A 23,891-nucleotide genomic window follows, 5' to 3' on the forward strand; every position below is an offset into this window, starting at 1 on the left:
TACCCCAAGATCTGGCAAGTAGCCCCTTCAAAGTAGCCATCAGTCCAGATTTGTGGATGAATGACTGCTTGGTTCTACGTTCCCCGGGTGATCCGTCAGGGCACAGTTTGGTCCTGATTCTGTTTCTGTCAAAGTATAATCCCCTTTTCTACGTGAGGGTATAATTAGGTTCATTCTGTAAAACTCAAGACTGGGTATCAATGCTATAAATGATATTAAGAAGCCAGATTGTTCTGCTGCAGGGTTTTCTTTTATTTATATATATATATATATATATATATATATATATAAATATGTATGCAACTTACTATGTAGCCTCTTTAAAAAAAAATTTAAAATGTGTTTCATGCAAACTTCCATGATTAAGTCCAGGTAGAGGAAGGGAAAGATGGTGGTCAATAGAGCAGATGAATTTGAGAAATATGTAGGAAATACAATATTCACATGTAAGAAATTGTTTAAAAAAAAAAAACAAAAACAGTCCCATTAAGCTCCACACTTAACTGTGTTAGTTTTAGCCCTCCCAGAAACAGAATTTTATACCAGAGAATTGGGCATCTCTGGACCAGCACTAGTTAGGTCAGCTGCCAGACAGACCCCTGCCATCCCCTAAAGGAGAGCAACCTCGCAATAGCTGGCCTACTTTTCTGCCTAGTATAACATCTTTGTTCTTGCTCCTTTCTGCCTTCAGAAGTCTTTCATTTTCTACAGCTCCTTGGAGATCCTTTTATCTTCTAGACTAGATTTTGCCTGATTCTTGAATTATTGAATAAAGCCAATGAAATCTGTAAAGTTTACCTAGTTGAATTTTGTTTGTTTACAGTTTGATGGCAGTGGTTGAATCTGAAGAAGACTACCAATGGCTCTGAGGACAATGGGAGACACAGACATCTGTCCCCATGAACCCTTCAACTTCGTTGGCTTCTCATCATTCCCAAGTGCACTGTGTGAGTTCCCCTGAGGTCTGAGCTCCTTATGCAACTGGCCTTTCAGTCCTGGGTCAGTCTGGACAGGCTGTAGCAGAGTGCTAGTCCTCAGCCCTTGTCAGTCCACAGTCACATCAGTTCCCAGTTATACTTGGGAGCCGCTTTGGCGCACACCTAAGGCCTTCTCTTGGCCAGTCCCCAGGACCACCTCACTGGTGACTGCTGGTATCCACACTTGAATTTCCCCAGCTACTACTGGATTTTGTTAATGTGTACATGCAGGAAGAGAATAATAGTCCTCCTGCTAATGGGAATCTTAGAAGGCAAAGCTGCAAAACCAGCGGGCATGGATTGAACACTAAAAAGCCATTAGAGTGCTTGCCACCCAACTCGGACTCCCATCCTAGAGTCAGGTGTTCACAGAATGACTTAGAGTGACGATACATCACCCTAATTTCAAAGAGACTTTCATGCGACCAGGTACACTTTATTTATCCCAGCTGCCTTCCCCTCTTGGTGTCTACACATTCATTCTCTATGTCTGTCTCTCATTTCTCTTTTTCAAATAAGATAGTCGATAGTGTTTTCTGGCTTTCCTGGTGGCTCTGATGGTAAAGAATCCACCTGCAATGCAGGAATGTGTGTGTGTTAGTCGCTCAGTTGTGTGTGTCTCCATGGACTGTAGCTCACCAGGCTCATCGGCCCATGGGATTCTCCAGGCAAAAATACTGGAGTGAGTTGCCATTCCCTTCTCCAGGAAACCTTCCTGACCCAGGGATCGAACCTGAGTCTCCCACATTGCAGGCAGATTCTTTACCATCAGAGTCACTAGGGAAGCCCCCCCCCCCACATCGTTTTCTACATTCCACATGTATGTGTTAATATACAATATGTGTTTCAATGTTTCTGACTTACTTCACTCTATGACAGAATCTAGGTCCATCCATATCTCCACAAGTGATCTAATTTTGTTCTTTTTATGATCTGATCTGATGACTAATACTCCATTGTATATATGTACCATATCTCCTTTATCCTTTCTTCTGTTGATGAACATTTAAAACATCATACCCTTTACAATCCCAAACACAGGCGCATTAATTGGATATTAATTTGGCTCTAGTAGAACCCAAGCTTAGGCAAAGAAGTGAGATCCACACATTTCAAATAATTGAGTGCACCCCCTTTGGGCACAACGGCTTATTATTTGTATGTCTAAGAACTGAGGTCCTAGAAGGATGGTAAAACCTTCCTGACACAACCTAGAACTACAGTGGCCATGCTGATGAATGTTCCGGGTCAACGCCACCATTCACTTAATTGTTCTTGAAAGCAAAGACTCCCAAGTCAGGCAGGATGGGGTACTTGTTTTGATTGTCTTGCAGAGGTCTCCAGAAGACTAGTGAGAGATCAAAGATGCAAGAGTACCTAGAACAAAGGGTGGGAAGACTAACATGACTCCTGCTCTCCTCTCTAGGCTCCTTACCTAAGCATTTGCAATCTGCTCATCTTCCACCTGGACTGACTTTCCACTCTGAAGAGGCTCCAAGACTGAAACCAAAGTCTTCCAAGTAAGTGGCCCCATGGACATCCCCATATCAACCCTGGAAGGAGGGTCCCTTCCAGGGGTGATGGGACTCTGAAGGATTCTCAAGTAAACCGCTACCAATTGCACCTTTAAAAAGCTAATGCAAAACTAACATTAGTGGACAATCTTGTAAAATTCTGGTAGATATTGGGGCTATGCTCTCTGCTTTAAACCTCAGTCATTTGGAGCTACAGATAGGGGCCTAGGAAAACTGACAGAAGCTGAGCATCCTTACTAGGGTCCTCTCCTGAATGTGTGCAGTGGCTAGGTGAGGGAGCAAGGAGAAATCTTACCTGTCCCTTTCTCTCTAAATCTTGGTTATCATATCTACATACGTAAACACATGATGCAAACCAAGATCTTAGTAGATTTCGTTGTACAATTTTAGCCAGGAGGTAGGTGTGATACTGTAAAATTCATTAGTTTATAAAAGAACAGTTGGATACAAATCTTTCATCTTGCTTGTCTACTTTCCTGTCCTGAGAACTTGGGTTGGGCTCCATTTTTGGTCGGGGCCTACTCATCATTTTCAGCCCTCAGGGGAACTCAGTCTTGCTTTCCTTTGGTCATCTATGGGAGTGGCTCTGAAACCGAAGTTCTGGACCCTGGTGGGCTTCTCAGGTGGCGCTAGTGGTACAGAACCTGCCTGGCAATGCAGGAGACATAAGAGACATGGGTTCGATCCCTGGGTCGAGAAGATCCCCTAGAGAAGGAAATGGCAACCCACTCCAGTATTCTTGCCTGGAGAAGCCAGTGGACAGAGGAACTTGGCAGGCTACAGTCCGTGGGGTTGCAAAGAGTCAGAAATGACTGAAGTGACTTAGCACACAGCACTAGATCTTGGGAGGGTGGTGTCTTCTGAACCCTTCCGGGAGACACCTCTCATGTCCTTGGGGTGGGTTCAGTACTGCCGGGGATACCTACTGTTTGTCCCAGCTGAAACCTGACAAACATATTTGAAAGGTTTCTTTTTTTAAGCAGATTCTTTGCCAGAAGTTGTCCAAATTGGAAGCTGGTATCAGAGTTAGTATTCTTGCCTGGAGAATCCCCATGGACAGAGGAGCCTGGCGGGCTGCAGTCCATGGGGTCACAGAGAGTCGGACACGACTGAGTGACTAAACATATACACACACACACCAGAATCAGAGGAAAATGCTTTTTAGGCCCTCTCCCCTAAGCCAAAATGAACCTAAGTACCTGGAGGGAAAGAAATCATTTCAAAAACAAGCAGCTCTAAGTCTAGAATACAAGTTTTTTTTTTTTTTTTTTCGCTTGTTTGTTTGCTTTGTTTTTCCATCTTAGTTGAAGGTCTTCTCCAGGATACTCAGGGGTGATTTGAAGATAATGTAGTTGGGTGGGTGGGTCAGCCTAGGATGTCATTCAGGCTGCAACCCCCAGTCTATGAAGAATTAAAACATGACTGTTCTTAAGTCTTTATAACAACAGAAATGCAGCTCTAAAAGCAATTCAAGGGCCACCCATCCTCCTTATCAATCCCCAAGCCTCGCCCAGCCATGGGGACGCACAGAGCCAGAAAGCCTGTGGAGACTGTAAAAGATCTGGACTTAGGAGCCAGGCCTTCTCGGAGGGACTTACGTCCTTTCCCTGTGCCTTCTGAGATGCGGATATTTTGCCTGGTCTTCTCTAGGAAGGAAGATACTTCTCATCAGAAAGAAAAAAGAAAAAACAACTCAAAGAAGAAATAATGGTAAAAGAATAGCTATTTGAAACCTAGGCCTGGTAGAAAATCTTTGATTAGTGAAAAGGCTTTACCATCTGAGTACATAACCTTACTTTACTCCATCTGCCAAATCCAGAATTTGTATCCAATTGTTTTTTTATAAACTAGTGACTTTTGAATGATCATACCTGCCTCATGGCTAAAATTGTAAAACAAAATCTATTAAGATTTCTGTCTGCATCCATCTGTGTGTGTATGTTATGTGCTCAGTCATGTCTGACTCTGTGCGACCCCACGGACTGTAGCCCACCAGGCTCCTCTGTCCATGGGTTTCTCCACTTGCCATCTTCCCAACCCAGGGATTGAAGCCAGGTCTCCTGCATTGCAGATGAATTCTTTACTCTCTGAGCCACCAGGGAAGCCCGTGTATGCTATAGATGTGTGATATTTTTCTACATGCAGATGGTATTACCAATGTTAATATGTAAAGAGCTCTGCTGAATTGGCCTAAAGACAAACACACATTCTATTAATCAAATATACTTTCAGAAATATAAAAACTCACACAAATACTTTCCAAGATCATGTGATCTATGATAATCTTCAATAAACAAGCTAGTTTAAGCTTGTTGATTTAATTAAAACAAGCATGCTTTAGAGTTACCAATATTAAATATAATACTTTTATTCTACCTGGGCTTACTAAAAGTCCAATAAGCTCATGTAATGTATTATGGAATTTTTTTTTGCAAGAAAGATAACTTAAGGTGATCGTTAGCTGTTTAATGTCTCATGAACTTTTCATCAGTATCTAAATGTAATTAAACAGAAATTTATAAATACACTTTTCAACAGTAACTATGCTTTATGGTCTTTTCCAAAGTCTTTTTTGGTAACTTGGAACCCTAAAGTTGTATTGAAATAGGTCAAATGATGGATATTTACTGAATATCTAGATTATTTTCAAATACCATAAAATACTGAAACTATTACTGAATATAAGTTTATCAAACTTATTTTTGGCTTCCTTTTACTGAGGAACTAAAGATATTTGGATCTAGTAGTAAACACCACATTGAAAAATGTATTATGATAAATATACTTCAGGAAATTATGAAATGTTATACCAATCCCCAGAATGCTTGTTTAACAGTCTACAATTGCTCACTTCTTAGTTTATACCAGGAAGGAAGGATTCTAAAGGATAAGACTTCTAATCACTATATGGAATTATAATGACTTAGAAATAATAAGTATGAAAGGAAAAAACTGGTTGTTCCCAACTGAAAATAAAATAGGACACAATTTGATTGAACACAAGAAAAATTGTAGAAGGTTTGCAGAAAAGAACTCTTGGGAAAGGAATTTTATGTGTGGTCAAGCTAGTTTGGAATGGATTAAGTTCACTGTAGAAAAATCAGAATTTGGTTTCTTCTCCATTAAAATAGCCAAGTGTTGTACTCTTGGTCTTCTTTTCATAAAGACTATGAAAATTTACCTTTTAAAAGTAATCTGCCTGGACTGCAAAGTTTTATAATTGACCAAATTAACTGACTGTGCTTCATGTTATCTCTATTAGGTCTTGAATTCCTTAAGAAAACTCAACCTTCTTAATATTAAAAGAGGTAAGTTTTGCTTATAACTACATAATTGTTTTTACCTTTACCATCTTTTATTGTAACTTCAGCTAAGTAGATAATGACTAAAGCATTATCTAATAATGATCTGTGATCCTATTTAATCAAATGTTCAAACTTTTTGATATTTTCCCCAAATCAAATTTTATGTAGTCTTTTTGACCTCAAACTAACTTTGATATTTCCCAGAGGATCTCTGGGAAATGTCAAGGGATTTGTTTCTCCTATGGTAAGATGTTAAAATAAATTAGGTTTATTTGATATGTTAAATTATGCAGGAAGCATTATCAAATAAGAAGTGATGCTAAGCCTTCTTAGGTTATATTTGTATGGGTGCATGCAGGAGAAGGGGACGACAGAGGATGAGAGGGTTGGATGGCATCACCGACACAATGGACATGGGTTTGGGTGGACTCTGGGAGTTGGTGATGGACAGGGAGGCCTGGCGTGCTGCAGTCCCTGGGGTCGCAAAGAGTCAGACACGACTGAGCGACTGAACTGAATTGAACTGATGCTGTTAATATTAATGTTCTGAAACTGTGTAACATCCTAGAAATTTGATATGTTCTTATATAATAATGTTATCATATTTTCCCAGCTATTATCTTGATTAACCATGAACATTTTTAAATCTTCTCTGGTGGTCTAGTGGTTAGGATTCAGCACTTTCACCACCACAGCCCATGTTCATTTCCCGGTAAGGGCTTCCTTGCTAGCTCAGTGGTAAGAGACATAAGAGATGTAGGTTCGATCCCTGGGCTGGGAAGATCCCCTGGAGGAGGGCACAGCAACCCAGCCCAGTGTTCTTGCCTGGAAAATCCCACAGACAGAGGAGCCTGGTGGGCTACAGACCATGGGGTCACAAAGAATCAGACTCAACTGAAGCGACTTAGGATACACGCAATGCAACCATGGACATTTTTAAGTCTATTTGCATTTCACTCTGTGTTTGCAAAAGTCAACTTCATGAAAAGAATCCTACCGTGTACTCTTGATCACTGACAGCACTTGCCAAATTACTAGCTATTGAAACTTGGGTGCATTTTCACAGGTGACATAGGCTCTACCTGACATCCGGTCCTGTGCCAACATGGAGACCTCAAAAATCACACTGAGTAGAAAGAGAATTAGCTGACATAGAGGTAAGAAGTCAGATCAAGAATGTTTAATTTCTCCTTCCTCCTCTGATCATCCTTTTCCTACATCTTACATTATGAAGGTCTTTATGATTCGTTTGTCTACTTTTATTGCCTGGCTCTGGCCTGGAAAGATAATGCCATTGGCCCTGTTCAGCCCATTACTAGGGTGGAGAGGATACTAATCCAACCTTCAAACAACTGCTGGATTTGCCAGGATTCTGGTACTTCTGTAATTCCGTCAAAGCCTCAGGTTTCTCAAAGAAAGAAACTCAGCCTCTTTATCTTTCATGTTAGACTCCCAAGCCTGGGGAACTTTGCATCTAGGCTCTGTACAAAGAAAGGGACATGAGGCAAGGAGAAACACAATAAATCCATCTGCCGTTTCACAGACCCTATACTTCACTGGCCTCCATGGCTGTCATCTTTCCAGTCCAGAGCCACAGACTCAAATGGGAATGACCAGGATGCCTTCATGAATCCAACTTTACTTCCTTCAGCAGATTCCTACTAAACTGACTAGTATGCTTACCTTTACTGCAAATGAGGCTATGATCAGAAACTGTTCCTTGCTCTTGGAATCTGCTGCTAAAGCAAGAGCTGCCTGACAGAAATTCCCAGATTCTTTGCTCAAAGTTGTTCTTGATAATGAGACAGCCTTTCATTATTTCTTAACTAACCAAGGTGTCCATGCCATGGGACATGAACACCGCTTGCTATTGGTGAATCGACATTTTGAGGAAGTTGCGACCCAGCTCCCCAGACTATCACTGGGGTCTGTCTTTGGCTTTCTCTGATAGGTTTGGGACTTGGGGAGCATGTCTCTGCAGTGCACAGACATTGGGTATTCTGCTGATAACCATAGTGGTCTCCCTAGTGAGATATACTCTCAAAAGCTTTTAAATGCATGTTCACAGCTGATCACCACCACACAAATGATCACCCTGAGACTGGAACATGAGGAAAGGATCGAAGAGCCTGAGCAACATAAAGAAAGCGGATCTGACCTTGTGACCTCTGAATGCCACGGAGATTCAGCAAAACACTGTAAGAGCCATCACTGGTGGTGGGGGGCGCTGATACCTTAAATTTTTATCACATCTCTCAGACTGTGTGTCTGATTTCAAAGGGGGAAGTAGTTAAACACAAGAAAACAGGCACACAGTGGAGTTTCTTACGCTAAGTTCCACTTCAGCAAACCAAGACCTAACCTAAGGAAGGTTTTGACTCTCCTAGAAATGAATCTTCAACCAGTCCATCAGGAATTGCTGGATCCACTAGTTAGGTCATCTGCCTGACTGAGCCCTACCATCCTCTACAGGAAAGGAACCCCGCAATAACGAACCCGCTTTTTTGCCTAGTGTAAATTGCCTTCTTCCCACGCCCTTCCACCCATAACATCTTTCATTCTGTCCTTACTTTTCTGAGGAACCCTCCATGCTGTTTCCATAGAGGCTCCACATCCCTAGCCACAGCGTAGGAGGCTTCCCTTTTTCCACATCTTCTCTAGCATTTGTCACAGACCTTTTAATAATGGCCACTCTGACCAATGCGAGATGGTGCCTAATTATAGTTTTGATTTGCAATAACTATAATTCAAAAAGATGCATGTACCCCTGTGTTCACAACAGCACTATCCACAACAGCCAAGACACAGAAACAACCCAAATGTCCATCAACGGATGGATGGATGAAGATGATGAGATGTGTACGTATGTTGCTGCTAAGTCCTTCAGTTGTGTCCGACTCTGTGTGACCCCATAAACGGCAGCCCACCAGGCCCCACCATCCCTGGGATTCTCCAGGCAAGAACACTGGAGTGGGTTGCCATTTTCTCCTCCAATGCATGAAAGTGAAAGTGAAGTTGCTCAGTCGTGTCCGACTCGTAGCGACCCCATGGACTGCAGCCTACCAGGCTCCTCCGTCCGTGGGATACACATAAAACTACAATGAAGTGTCACCTATAACCAGTCAGAATGGCCATCATCATAAAGTCTACAAATAATTGCTGCAGAGAGAGTGGAGAGGTAGGGGATGTATGTTGTTGCAGCCGCTATGGAGGGGAACAGCAGAAAAGTTCTTTTAAAAAAACTAAACATAGAATTACCGACTGATTCTGCAGTCCCCACTCCTGGGTGTATATCCAGAGAAAACCACAATTAAAAAAAGATACACACACCCATGCATTCCTAGTAGCACTATTTACAATAGCCAAGCTATGTAAATGACCTAAATGCAGATTGGCAGATGAATGACTAAAGAAGAGTGGTACCTATATACAATGGAATTATTACTCAGCCATAAAAAAGAAGGAGATAATGCCACTCGTAGAAACATGGCTGGACCTAGAGATGATCATACCAAGTGAAGTCAGTTGAAAGAGAAAGACAAATGCCATAGGGTATCACTTATATATGGAATCTAAAATATAGCACAAATGAACCCGTCTCTGAAACAGAAATGGAATCACAGACAAAGAACAGACTTGTGGTTACCAAGAGGGCGGGGCTGGGCAAGGATGGGCTGGGAGTTTGGGGTTAGCAGATACAAACTATTACATTCAGGATGGATAAGCAACCAGGTCCTGCTGTATACAGCACAGGGAGCTATATTAAATAGCCTGTAATAAACCACAATGGAAAAGAATATAACAATGATGTAATGGAAAAGAATATAACAATTAAGCATATAGGTGAATAATGGAGTCACTTTGCTGTCCTCCTGAGACTAACCACCCCAACATTGTACACTGACTCTATGTCACTGAAAAAGTCTCCCTGTACAGCTCCTCACAGTTCCTTCCCATCTGTTAGACTGGATGATGCACGATTCAGAATCACTGAATAAAACCAGTAAGATCTTAAAATTTGCTGGGATAAATTTTAAACAGGATTAACATTAAATTGTTCTCATGGGCATAATTACTTCAATTACTGTCATTAACTGCCATTTGAGGGATTCGTTTCTGTCACTGGAATAAAGCTTGACTGACCTCAGTCTTCACTGGTACATATGTAATCTCTGTCCCTTATTGATGAGGTTCTTCCAGATTGTTCCTGGTCCTATTCCTTTACGCTCTCCACCCACAAGCACCAAACTTAAGAGAAACTTCACACAAGAGAATGAGAATGATGATGGTGACTTACCCTCTATCCCACGTCATCCCTGCCAGATATATATGTGACATCACAGAAGAAAACCATTGCTTGTAAGTTCAGTCATCTCTCTTCCTTGCTCAAAATTCTCCAAAGCCTTCCCACTACACTTACAATAAAAGACAAGCTCCCACCATGGTCCACACGGCCCCTGTGGCTCCCTCTAGAATCTCCATGTGCACTGACGGGCTCTAGTTCCCTGAACAGATCAGGCTCTGTCCTCTGCAGGGTTTCCCCACTGTTCTTTCTCTGGAACACACCAATGTTATTCACCGTTACCTTCCTGAAGGTCTTCCTTAAATATTACTTCCTTAAAGAGATGGTCCCTAACCAGCCAAACAGCATCAAAGCCCATTCTTCGCATTTCTCTCTCAACTAGTACCACTTCGTTTCCTTTGTGGTACTAATTATCACTTAAAATATACATATAAAAACGTGTGTATATATACTTATTTATTTTTTATATTTTAGCCTAGTTATACCTACCCACAACTGGATTCAGGGGACGCGGGACAGTATTTGGCCATGTCCGGAGACAGTTTTGGTTGGTATGACCAGGTAAAGGGGGATGCTAATGGAAAATGCTGGGTAGAAGCCAGGGATGTTTCTACATATCCTGTAATGCACAGGACACCTCTCCCCCTCACAGACCTATAAAAGTATTATCCAACATAAAATGTCAATATTGCAAAAGCTGAGAAACCTTGGTCTAGTTCTACCACTGTATTGAAATGCGTTATGAAGGCAGTGCCTTCCCCAGCTTATTTATCTGTGGTCCCAGAACCTAGAAAATACCCTCTTGGATGCATGAGTGGATAATATCAAGGAGAAAAAGGTAGATGAAGTCCCTCAGAGCAGAAACTATCCGAACACAGAGACCTCACATTTTACTTGGAATCCCATTCTGTTGGGATAGGCTCCGTCAAAACAAGCATCCTTGCCCGAGATTCTCCAGTTCTCCCCTTTGAAGTCTACTTATACCTGAAGCATCAAGTATTCCTCTGTTGGAAATCTTGTCATGTACAAAATTAGAGATCTACAGCAAAAACAGACTTACCCAAAGGTGAGGCCTGTCGGGCACAGACAAAGCACAGTGGATACCAGCCTGCTGACTGCCCCCTAGTGGTCTGATGCAGCAGTGCAGCACTGTGTCATTGGAGGGGCCAATTGTATTCATACTGTCAGGCCCCCACAGCTGAAAACATGAAACATCTTTGACTTAGACGCCAGCATTCGGCTATGAAACAGACTATGTATGGATCCAGAGGGGACCCAAATGAGAACTTCTCAGGCATTTCCCCTTCTGTAATATCTCAGGATTTCAGTGGCAATTATATGTGGCATTTCTGCAGAAATCACCTCATCATTAAAAAACAAAATTCCTCTAGAACAAAAGTTTAAAAATTTTTTTATGAAAACACAAATAACCCTGGATAGCCAATGCAATCCCGAGAAAGAAAAATGGATCTGGAGGAACCAGGCTCCGTGATTTCAGTCTATACTACAAAGCTATAGTACTGGCCCAACAAGAACAGAAATATAGATCAATGGAACAGGATAGGAAACCCAGAGGTAAATCCATGCACCTATGGGTCAGTTAATCTACCAAAAGAGGCAAGACAGTCTGTTCAGAAATGATGCTGGGAAAACTGGCTAGCTACATGTTAAAGAATGAAATTAGAACACTCCCTAACACAGTACACAAAAATAAACTCAAAATGGATTAAAGACCTGAAGGCCAGAGACTATAAAGTTCTTAGGGGAAAACATAGGCAGAAAACTCTGACAAAAATGGCAGCAAGACATTTTTTTTGGATCCAACACCCTGAATAATACAAATAAAAGCAAAAATAAACAGGACCTAAGTAAACTTAAATGTTTTTGCACAGCAAAAGAAACCATAAACAACACAAAAAGACAACCTACAAAATGGAAGAACATATTTGCCAATGAAACTATGAACAAGGGATTAATCTCCAAAATATACAAACAACTCATGCAGCTCAATATCAAAGATAAACAACCCAACACAAACCGGGCAGAAGATCTAAACAGACATTTCTCCCAAGAAGACATACAGATGGCCAAAACGCACACAAAAAGATGCTCAACATCACTAATTATTAGAAAAATAAAAAATACAGTGTGGTATCACCTCACACAGGTCAGAATGGCCAATATCAAACAGTCTAACAAACAATACATGCTGGAGAAGGTGGAGAAAGGGGAACCCCTCTACACTGTTGGTGGGAATGTAAATTTGTGCAAGACACTAAGGAGAATAGTATGGAGGTTCCTTAAAAGTAGAATTACCATATGATGCCATATGAAGCAAATAAGACAAATATCATATGATAACACTTATATGTATAATCTAAAAAAAAAAAATATATATATATATATATATACACACACACACAGATGAACTTAGCTACAAAACAGAACAGAATCACAGACCTAGAAAACTTATATTAACAGTTATCAAAAGGGAAATGTGGGAGGAAGGGATAAATTAGGAGTTTGGGAGTACTGTATATACTCTAACACATATACAATAGATCATCATTAAGGATCTACTGCAGAGCGCAGGGAACACTGCAGAGCACTGGCATAACCTCTATGGGAAAAGAATATGAGCTGGAATAGATCTATGTGTATGTGTAACTAATTCACTTTGCTGTACACGTGAAACTAATATTGTAAGTCAACTATCCTCCAATGAAAATTAAACTAAAAAACCTCAGTCAGAAGCAAACACTCCTCCTTTACCTACTGGACTATGCATATGGTGGCAACATAGATGACAGGACAGAGATTAAAAAGGAAATGACATACATCACATGCCCCCGGCTGCCAAGTAACAGTGAATGTGAAGTGCCCCCTCAGGGTCAACAGGATTCACCCAAACTTGCAAGTCTATGAAATTCAGAAAGGGGACATGTACTTAACTTTTCTTAGAAAGTGTCCTGCTCTCCTTTCTATAAGGAGATCACTTGGCTTTCATGATAATGTCAACAATTCTCAAAGGACGCAGAGGTCAGCTTCCCAGACTGGAGAGTTAGGATGGGCCCACCTTCTACTATATTCTAAGGGACTAGGCACATTTGCCTTCCCAGTTCCAAGTGATTTGTAAACATCTTCAGCAAAATGAGAGAACATTTTTGTCAAAGGAGCAGCCCCTGTCCCCTCAGCTTCTGTGCTCTGGTCAGGAGGATGTGTAGCTAGTTCGGGCAGAGTAGGGGGAGGTTCACCCGAGATGCAGGTCATCACTGAAATGTGACTGGATGGTCAGCGGTCTTTGTAAACTGGTGTGGATTTGGTCAGATGCTGAAAATGCTGTGGCAGACCAGCCCATTCTATCGTCACACTTCCTTGTGGCTGAGCAAACATCCCAGGGAGGATTCCTTAGCTTGAAGAAGAGGTGGAAAACCCTCCACTCTGTCGTCTGTGTTCCTGAGGGGCCTGTTCATGTGTCTCCCCTCACCCTCAAATTATTTAACCTGGAGCTTGGAAATCATCCTTGTCATCTAAAATTTGGGGGACAAAAATTAGGCAGACTATCAGGCTTATGTATGACTGCACACCTCAGGCTACACGTTCCGTGTCAGATTATACTAACAATATAACTTACTTTAAATACCACTTCATTTCTAACTCTGAAGAGAGTCTAATGATTAATTCAAATTAAACTACTCCAAAGCCAAAGTGGTATGTGTTATAAAACACGAAAGTGAGCTGGCTGAAAATTTTAATTTTCCCTACTTATTAGCTTTCTGCTCTGGGAATAAATTGAAGGTGTTAATTTCCTGGGTTTCAGATCTATTTTAAAATGCACCAGGCTGAGAGAGAGGCAGGGGGTGGGGGTGGGGTGGACGGAATGTAGAATAATTTTCTCATCTTTGAGAGAGAATTAAGAAACTTGGTTATCTTTTCAAAATTGCCTTCTGAGAGACTATTTTAGACTTTAGATGATGCACTCTGGTTACCTGGTCCATATGGTACTTAACACAAGACAGATGCTTACTGAAGTGGACACATACTCCAAAAATTCATAGGCTGAAGATCTAACTGCCGCCCCCTGCCCACCCCCCTCCCCCCCCCGCCCCGGCACTGTGACTGTATTTGGTGAAAGAGCCTTTAAGGGGTAGTTAAAGATAAATGAAGTCATAAGGGTGGGTCCTAATCAGATAGGAATGTGCCCTTATAGGGAAAGGAGGAGAGGGCACACAACTCTCTCTTGATGAGCAGACAGAGGAAAGGCCACGTGAAAACACAGCAAGAAAAGAGAACCCATTGGAAGTTATCCCTGCTGGAATCCTGAGTGCAGAATCCTAGCTCCCAGAACTGTGAGAAAATACACGTCTGTTGTTCAAGCCACTCTTCTGGCATTTTGGCCTGACAGCTTGAGCATATTATACACAACTCTACCAATTTCTCTTATATTAAAAAGGAGAGACATTACTTTGCCAACAAAGGTCTCTCTAGTCAAAGCCATGGTTTTTCCAGTAGTCATGTATGAATGTGAGAGTTGGACTATAAAGAAGGTAGAGCGCCAAAGAATTGATGCTTTTGAACTGTGGTGTTGGAGAAGACTCTTGAGGCGACTCTTTTGGACTGCAAGGAGATCAAACCAGTCAATCCTAAAGGAAATCAGTTCTGAATATTCATTAGAAAGACTGATCTGAAGCTGAAGCTGCAATACTCTGGCCACCTGATGTGAAGAGCCGATTCATTAGAAAGATGCTGGGCAAGATTGAAGGCAGGAGGAGAAGGGGACGACAGAGGACAAGATGGCTGGATGGTATCACCGACTTGATGGACATGAGTTTGAGCAAGCTCCAGGAGATGGTGAAGGACAGGGAAGCTTGGTGTGCTGCAGTCCATGGGGTCACAAAGAGTCAGATGTGACTGAGCGACTGAACAACAACCTACTCCTCTGGTTTGATCCGATAAGCACTGCACCATATAGGGCAGTGAAATCTCATTTACAGGAATTAAATAATGAAAACAGCTGTCCCAAAGTCCACATATTTTAAGCTGTTAGAGTCAAGTCTCTTTCCTCCATAACAGAGTCTTCATAAATAATATTATCTATTAGCCTACTAGAATCACACTGTCTTTTCTAGATTGTTGCTATTTCTAGGTATAGGGTTGCTGGAGATGCAGACTATAAATCCTCGTGTCTACTCGAAACAGGACAGCAGTTGAGGGTAAACACACACACACACACAAAACAAACACTAAATAAAGGCCGGTAATGGAATGAATCAGTGGAGATGCACAACCAAGTGGTCAGTGTGTAGCTGGAATGACGCCTCTGCCTCTTTCTAGAGGTGAGCATTGATCTTCAGTGGCTCAGTCGTGTCTCACTGTTAGGGACCCCCTGCACTGTAACCCACCAGGCTCCTCTGTCCATGGGATTTCTCAGGCAAAAATACTGAAGTGGGTTGCCATTTCCTTCTTCAGGGGACCTTCCCGGCCCAGGGACGGAACCCACATCTCTTGCACTGGCAGGTGGCTTCTCTACTGCTGAGCGACCAGGGAAGCCCCGGGTCGTACCCTTCCCTCCTCATGAATCCTCACTTCACTGCGGTCAGTGTGGGGCGTTTGGCAGCACCCCTGGCTTCTCCTCACTGGGTGGGCAACCCTGCCCCATGTGTGACAGCTAAACGTGTCTCCTGTGCTTGTGTGCTCGGCTGCATCCCACTCTCCGTGACCCCACGGACTGTAGCCTGTCGGGCTCCTCCGTCCATGGGATTCTCCAGGCAGGAGTACTGGAGCGGGTGCCATTTCCTGACTTGGGCTCAAATACCAGCGAGGTGGGGTGGTGGGTCAAGCTCTAGGAGCTCACTGGGACCACTGTCACTCCTGATCCTGCCACCGCACAGAGTGCCCCTCAACCAACTCGAGCCAACATGTGGGGGTGGATCACAGGTGCCTCCTCCTCCGAGACTCGATTCCACACACTTGAGATAAACATAGGATTAGTGAGTTGCACGTGCACTTAGAGATTTCTGATCCAAATTACATTATTGTACAGCTGAAAAATGTAAGGTGAACGAGCTCACAGGATCGGGACTCCCAGTCCACACTTTACCTCTGCACATTAAAATATTTATACCCAGAATAATTTTAATATGTACCTGAAAGGAGAAGAGCCAGTTGGTAATGAGTACTGAGTGCCAAGCACCGAGGATAGGGAGAGGGAGAAGAAATAGGTCCAGTTCTTTGTAAAATCATGGCCTCAGCAAGTTGTGAAACACCCTGGAGGCTGTTGGAGTAAGGACTAGATCTGAAGTTGCTGGTACACAGTAGGCCTTCAGGAAAAGTGTGCTGGCTACATCAGCTCATACCTATACTATAATGGATGTATGTGCTAAGTCGCTTCAGTCGTGTCTGACTCTTTGTGACCCCATGGACTATAGCCCACCAGGCTCCTCTGTCTATAGGATTCTCCAGGCAAAAATACTGGAGTGGGTTGCCATTTCCTTCTCCAATAATGGGTGTATACCCCACCTATTTTTTTTTTTTTCCCCACCTACTTTTAAGAGGAAGGAACAGTGACCCTTGATGTTTCGAGGAAAAGTTGCCTCCGTTCACTAAAAAGAAAAAAAAAAAATCTTGGGAGCCATGCTTTGGGGTTTTAAAGTAAAATGGCAGATATATTCTGCCTGTGAGGAGGACATGAATTTGGAGGGGTCAGAGGGCTGAGTGTTATTGCCTGAATTGTACTCCCCCAAATTTATATGCTGAAATCCCAACCCACAATAGATCCAAAAAGTGACTGTATTTGGAAAAACGGTTATTAGAGAACTAATTAAGTTACAGTGAGGTCAGTAGAGTGGCCCTCATCCAATATGATGGGTCTCCTTAAGTGGAGGAAATCTGGGGACAGACATACACATGAGTAGAGAGAAGACCATGTGAAGATAAAGGGAGAAGATGGCCTTCTGCCAGCCAAGGAGAGAGACCTCAGAAGGAACCAACCCCACACCTTCCTTTCCGACCTCCAGCATCCAGGTCTGTGAGACGATGCATTTCTGATGATGAAGCCCCACCCCACCCATAACTTGAGACACAAGTGTTTGCAGCAAGTTACCGCAACAAGCTTCTGCCTCTGACTAGTTGAGATCTTGTGGGTTTAACACTGTGTGTAGATCTGTCATGCTGACCTTTCTCACCTCAAAAGGAACATTTCTCATTGTCTTGACTATGAGCTGCTACTCTTCCAATAGAGAACAATTATTTCCTAAGATATCTAACTTTAAGGAACTAATACCATTTGAAACAGAGGACATGATCCCTGATCCACATCCTCTGAAACCCAGAGCATTCATTTGTATTCCAGGTAATGTTTTTGAGATGAACTTGCCACCTTAGGTGTGTGCGTGACTTCAAACATACTTTGATCCATGTGAGAAAAAATTGAAAAGACCAGATTTCATCTTGGTTTTATATGCATTAACTGTAAGTGCCAAAAATAACATGGAGTATGCTTTATCGCTTTTCCGACCTGTGCACTTGATTTGATCTGAACCACAACACTCAGACTTGGAAGGATGAATTTCCAATTTATAGACAAGAAAGCTGAGGCTCAAAAGGTTACTCAAAACTGAAGAGCCTGGTAACAGCTGAGATAGGAGAGTGGTCCAATGATGCTTCTCTCCCACTCAACCACTGACCCTTTTAAACCAGCCAAAGGCAGGCAACAGAGTTATTACTTAAGAATATCTAGAAAAGGCAAACTAAAAGAACTTCTTGCTTAGGCCCTTGGACTTGGTTACTGTAAGACATTAGTAAGGTTAGATCCTGATATGACCAACTATTTGATTCTTCTTATGGACTGAACTGCATGCACCCCAATTCACACACTGAAGTCTGAACCCTCTGATGCCTCAGAATGTGATCTTATTTAGAAAGAGGACCGCTGTGGATGTAATTAGTTATGATGCAGTCATCCTGGAGTGGGTGGGCCTGTAATTCAGTAGGACTAGTGCAATGGCACCCCACTCCAGTGCTCTCACCTGGAAAATCCCATGGACGGAGGAGCCTGGTAGGCTGCAGTCCATGGGATCGCTGAGAGTCGGGCACGACTGAGAGACTTCACTTTCACTTTTCACTTTCATGCATTGGAGAAGGAAATGGCAACCCACTCCAGTGTTCTTGCCTGGAGAATCCTGGGGACGGGGGAGCCTGGTGGGCTGCTGTCTATGGGGTCACACAATCCCTGGGTCGGGAAGGTCCCCTGGAGAAGGAAATGGCAGCCCACTCCCATATTCTTGCCTGGAGAATTCCATGGACAGAGGAGCCTGATGGTATACAATCCATGGGTCTCAAAGAATCAGACAAGACTTAGCCATGTGCACGAGTGCCCTCATGCCAAGGGGGCATCTGGACACAGTCACGCATACAGACAGGATGCCAGGTGAAGAGGAGGCAGAAGGTGGAGTGTTGCTTCTACAAAGAACACCAAAGACTCAGCAAAATCTCGGAAGCTGGGGGAGCGGCAATGAGCAGTACCTGCCCTGGCACTCAGAGGAGCCAGCCCCACCCACAGAGGACCCCCCGCCTCTGGGCTGTGACACAGCACACTTCTGTGGTTTAAGCCACCTAGTCTGTGCTCCTTTGATTCAGTGTCCTTGCAAATGATACAGTCCTCATACCAAGGATCCTCAGATAATGGTGTTAGAACTGATAGAGGGGGTCTGCCTTCCAGACATTTCATTCTGGAGGATCCAGTCTGTCCAGTTACCTCACAGAACTACTTTTTACTACCAAACAGGATGGCTACTTCCACCCAGTACAATTAGGGAGCCACATGTCAGGTAAGGCCTGGAAGGGAGGGGCCCAGGGTGACACTGGAGGAGTCCCAGAAGAGAGAGCTGCCAGAGAAACTGGCCTTTGAAATGGGCCTCCTTCCTCTCCTGTGATAAGATCTCTGGATCTCCTGCTATCCTAAAATAGCTCCCATTCTCCCCAGAGAACAGCTCTACGATGACCAACAACATGCCCCCTTTGAAATGACCCTTCTTAAAAAAAAAAAAAAGAAATGACCCTTCTTTGGGCTCTAATGACAATATATATATAACCTGCACATTCTCTGCCTTCTTGTTCTCTTTTAACTCTGTCTCTGCTCACCTTTTCTCTCCTCTCCCCTTTGCTGATATTGTTAGTGAAGTGCCTTGATGCCAACAGATATAAAATATCTATATCTATCTAACCGCTGTACTTGTTGCCCTGTTTTATGCTAGAATTTCATCATTTTCTCTGGCCCTCCAGATGTGGAATTTGGGATTCTTCTCATTCCTACTTTCTCCAACAAATCTTGTTCATTCTTTGAAAGGTCCCTTGCATGGACGTGACTCAGCATTCCCAAGGCGCCACTTCAGAGCCCGCCCTCAACACAATGGGTGGCTACTAGAGGATTTGAAAGAGTCCTCTTTTCCTGGAAGTGTTCCCACTGCCACTGTCAGCACTAATGTGTCTAAATAGGCCTTCCTAAAGCCCGACTTTCCCTTCCTGCTCCAATCTTCCCAGGGTTGTTAGCCAGGGGAAATACAGACTTTGAAAAGACAAAGAAGAACAGTCAGAAGGTTATAACTCAACCTATCTGCAGTAAGAAAAAAAAATTTAAGATACACTCAGGTTCACTGAGGCCCCCAAACTTTTCAGACTCTGAGTTAGGTACTCTCCATACATGATTTCATTAAAACCTCATGACAATTCAAAAATAGTAGGTTACATCACTGTTGAAGTGAAGTGAAGCGAAGCAAAGTGAAGTAAAAGTCGCTTAGCTGTGTTCAACTCTTTGCGACCCCATGGGCTAAACAATCCATGGAATTCTCCAGGCCAGAATACTGGAGTGGGTAGCCTTTCCCTTCTCCAGGGGATCTTGTCAACCCAGGGATCGAACCCAGGTCTCTACAGATAATTTGCTAATAGCTTAAGTGGAAAACCTGCAAGCTACTATATAGCACTTTCTAGACATTAATTTTTTTAATAATTAAATTTATTTTTAATTGAGGGATAATTGCTCTACAAAATTGTGTTGGTTTCTGCCAAACATCAACATGAGTCAGCCATAGTTGTACATTAAAATTTTATAATGTGTGAAAAAGCATTCTGTAAACTGAACTCCACGTGCAGGTTTTGCCGGTGTTCTTAGCAGTTCTTACAGGATACTAGGATTATCACAACCAAGTGTAACGGCATTGTTATTCTAAAGCCAGATGTGAGTGATCTGTAGTTTTGCAGTTGCTGAGTGTGTAGGCACAATTACAATTTTCTTTGCAGGTCCTACTTCACATCCCGTCGCCGACCCTCACATGGCATGACTCAGAGCGGCCATCCTCAGCCCGCGTGTGAAACAGCAACCCTCCGCTCTGATCTCTCACATGCTTTACTCTTCGTCACAGCAATTGCCATCAGCTCACTTTTTGCATTTTTGTCGAATGTGAACTCTGAGGAGTTTGGTGTGTTGCTGTATCTAATTCTCAAAGAGTCTTGTTTATTGGACTTGATTACCTCTCCTTATAAAGGGCTGCAACTCAGAGGGGTTTGTGCCTGTCCTGGGGGCTTTGGCTTTTCAGCCTCAAGTTCCTGTCTTACTGACACTGCTTCGCCAGCTCCTGCAGCCCCATGGTGGTTCTGCCCCTCTTACTGAGCCTGCACTAGTTTGCTTTCAGATTTCACCTCCATCCTTGCTGAAACTGGGTCAGCTGCACCCTGCTTTGTGCCCCAGAACATTACATCTGTCGCCATAGCATTTATCATCACTGTAATTTTCCACTTATTTGTGGGATGACAAAAAGAACCGCCATGTCCTCTACCTGCCCACAGTTCCTGACAACAAGGGCCATGTCCATTTTGCTCACAGCGGGACCCTTCCTCAGGGTGTGCATTCAATGGATATTTGTGGAAAGTACGAGTGAGAAAGCACATGTTCAAAGCCAAGGTGCCCTCCTGCACTTTGAAAGAAAGGGCGGCACGGCACAGTCAGGATGATGTGGGTGGGCACGTTTCATGCCTAGATTTTGCTCAGCTTTCTACCCCATGTGCCTACCTCAGAGCAGGTGCTTAACGAATATGATCACTAAATGACTGAACAAGCTGACGCCCTAAAATCCATCCCTGAGCTATTTATGATTCTCTGCTTTGCAGTTTTCAGGACAGGAATAATTCTGGTGTCTGATTTGGGGTTACTCCTTTCCAGGCTTCAGCTCTTTTGTCTGAAAAATGGAGATTACCTGAACGGATAAAGGAGATGTGGTACATTTTTTACAATGTAATGCTACTCAGCAATAAAAAGGAGCAAAAAGGGGTTATTTGTAGTGATGTGGATGCACCTAGAGTGTCATACAGAGAGAAGTCAGAAAGAGAAAAACAAGTAGTGTATACTATCACATATACATGGAATATAGAAAAATGGTACAGATGCACCTATTTGCAGGGTAGGAATAGAAACACATGTAGAGAACAGAGGTGAGCACAGGGAGGAGGGGAGGGTGGGGCAAATCGGGAGATTAGGACTGACATATATCCACTACTGTATGTAAAACGGATAGCTAGTGGGAACCTGCTCAGCACAGGCTGCTCAGCTCGGGGCTCTGGGATGACCTAGAGGGGTGGAATAGTGGGGTGGAGGGAGGCTCCAGAGGGAGGGGATATATGTACATGTAGCTGACTCATCTGCAGTAGAGCAGAAACTGTACACAGCATTGTAAAGCAATTATACTCCAATAAAACAAATAAATGGAGATTATCACGCCTTTTTTCTAGAACTGCACATATTAAGTGACATAAAGGATCCAGACATAAACTTACAAAGTCTGATGAGAAGAGAGGGCTGCTGTTCTAGGCTCTCCCCCAGACTCATCAGCAGAATTTAACCCCCTCCGCTGCCGTCTATGGGGTCGCACAGAGTCGGACACGACTGAAGCGACTTAGCGGTAGCAGCAGCACACCCCTTTATCTTGAACTCAACTATCATGTCCCGGCTTCTCTCGGTGAAAAGTCCACTGGGCTTCCCCTGATGTCAGCACAGAGCAGGCTGCCACAGTTACGCCTCAGTCGGCTTTTTCCATTATAAACTCCTATTTTCAGGAGCTCAGTGTGCTAGTGGAGACTCTCTGGTTTCATCATTTTCTGTAATTGCTGTGAGCTGTCACCTTCCAACACACGAATGAAATCTCACATATTTCCTTGGTCTGAGCAGCCACAACCAAGAAACCACGTTTCATTGATACGAGCTGTTGTCTTTCATTTGAGAAGGCATTATAAAACTAAATGATGGAGAGAGTCCTGTGATGGTATATGGGTAAGAAAGGCATGTTTTGAATATCCAAGCACATCCCTTCCCTCTCACCCTCAACTGCCAGGACTAATGTGATACACATTTTACAGGTACACGCTGGTGGACGTGAATTGCATGCATAATTCTGGCAGGGTCCACATCCTGTGTTTAATTAACTAAATGACTTGAGCCATCCAATCCTTGTTTCTACTCATGTATCACAATTAGAGCAAATGGTAGCCATGGAAACCATTGGCTCCATCATAATTCTTAAAATGAGGATGGCTTTATTTTGGAGCCCATCAAGCACACAACTCTGCACAGCATGTGTTTATGGTTATTTCTAAATGGGGATTTGGTCATTTTCTAATGAAACGGGAAGCTCCTCATTTCTGACACATGTCATTATAAGGAGTCTTTCATTTCACTCAGGTTTGCCAAGTTCTAATCATTTCCAGGTCCTTCCTATTTATGTTCAATTAGAGAGATATTGAAGTTCATAAAAATAGATCTGAATTCACCATGGGGGTGGGGAAATGAATCCCTATTCTATGGTCTAACAAGGAGAAGATAAAAATGTGTTAGGCTAGTGCTGTGACAACCAGGAAATTAATTATTCACCCGCTTCTTTGAGATGGGTTTTTCTCCTTATTCCTGTGAGGCAAGAATATTCATTTTGGTCATTTTACCACCAGAGTCTGCTCCACTGCTGACAAGGAAACACAGGCACACTATTTGAATTCTGGACAAGGCTGCTATAACGCAACTGGCAAGAAGATGGAATCTGTTTCCTGAACAGGAATGGCTAAATGGGAGTTTTTACCTTTTGGGTCATTTTAAAGCAATTTCTGTGCTCAATAACTGGATATCAGAATGAAGAGAAAAGTAACAGGCCACATGCCCCCACCAGCATATAACAGTCATTTCAGGACCAAAGTCACATACACACACGGATGGGGAGTATTTATAATACTGGTGCTGGGCCCACATGACAGTATGCTGCCTGCTCTGATACAGACATCAATCTTGAGGAAGCCCTCCGCACACTCAGTGCTGCCTACGTAGGCACATCATCTATAGCTAGAATGGTGTCTTAAACATCAATCCCTGGATAACATCCATGTTTCAGTGCTTTGGCTCGGAAGACATGGCCAGCACAGCGGCTGACAATGAGCCCCTGCTGGATGGGTCCCTCTGGAGTGGCTTCTGGAGTCACACCTCACACTCTTGGTTTGTTCTAAAACCGACCTCCTTTACTCCACTAAGTCACACTGGGTAGCACGTAGACCCTTGATATCTTGCTTTTTGTCTTCTTCATCCAACCTCCTGAAACCAGGCGGCTCTTTCCATGAAAAGGCCAATGTTTTCTGAAATCCACCCCTTTCTCCCTTCCATGTAAATGCCCACAGGCAGACTCTGCCACTGTGTTGCACAGTCTAATTCAGACATTTACTGACACCTGACATTTGGCGACCG

At 43.1% G+C, this 23,891-nt stretch overlaps 1 protein-coding gene and 1 long non-coding RNA gene across 4 annotated transcripts in view; one reads left to right on the forward strand and one right to left on the reverse strand.

Annotated features, from left to right (window-relative positions):
- GRM7 (glutamate metabotropic receptor 7) overlaps positions 1-23,891 on the reverse strand; it is a 935,064-nt gene that overhangs the window by 110,918 nt on the left and 800,255 nt on the right. The gene's annotated exons all lie outside the window — the stretch shown is intronic.
- Positions 827-9,623, forward strand: LOC133235176 (uncharacterized). Its single transcript, XR_009732458.1, has 5 exons — positions 827-947; positions 2,404-2,497; positions 5,775-5,820; positions 6,884-6,974; positions 7,886-9,623. It is a non-coding gene; the product is annotated as an uncharacterized LOC133235176 (long non-coding RNA).

This window comes from Bos javanicus, chromosome 22 (assembly GCF_032452875.1).
Source record: "Bos javanicus breed banteng chromosome 22, ARS-OSU_banteng_1.0, whole genome shotgun sequence".
NCBI lineage: Eukaryota > Metazoa > Chordata > Mammalia > Artiodactyla > Bovidae > Bos > Bos javanicus.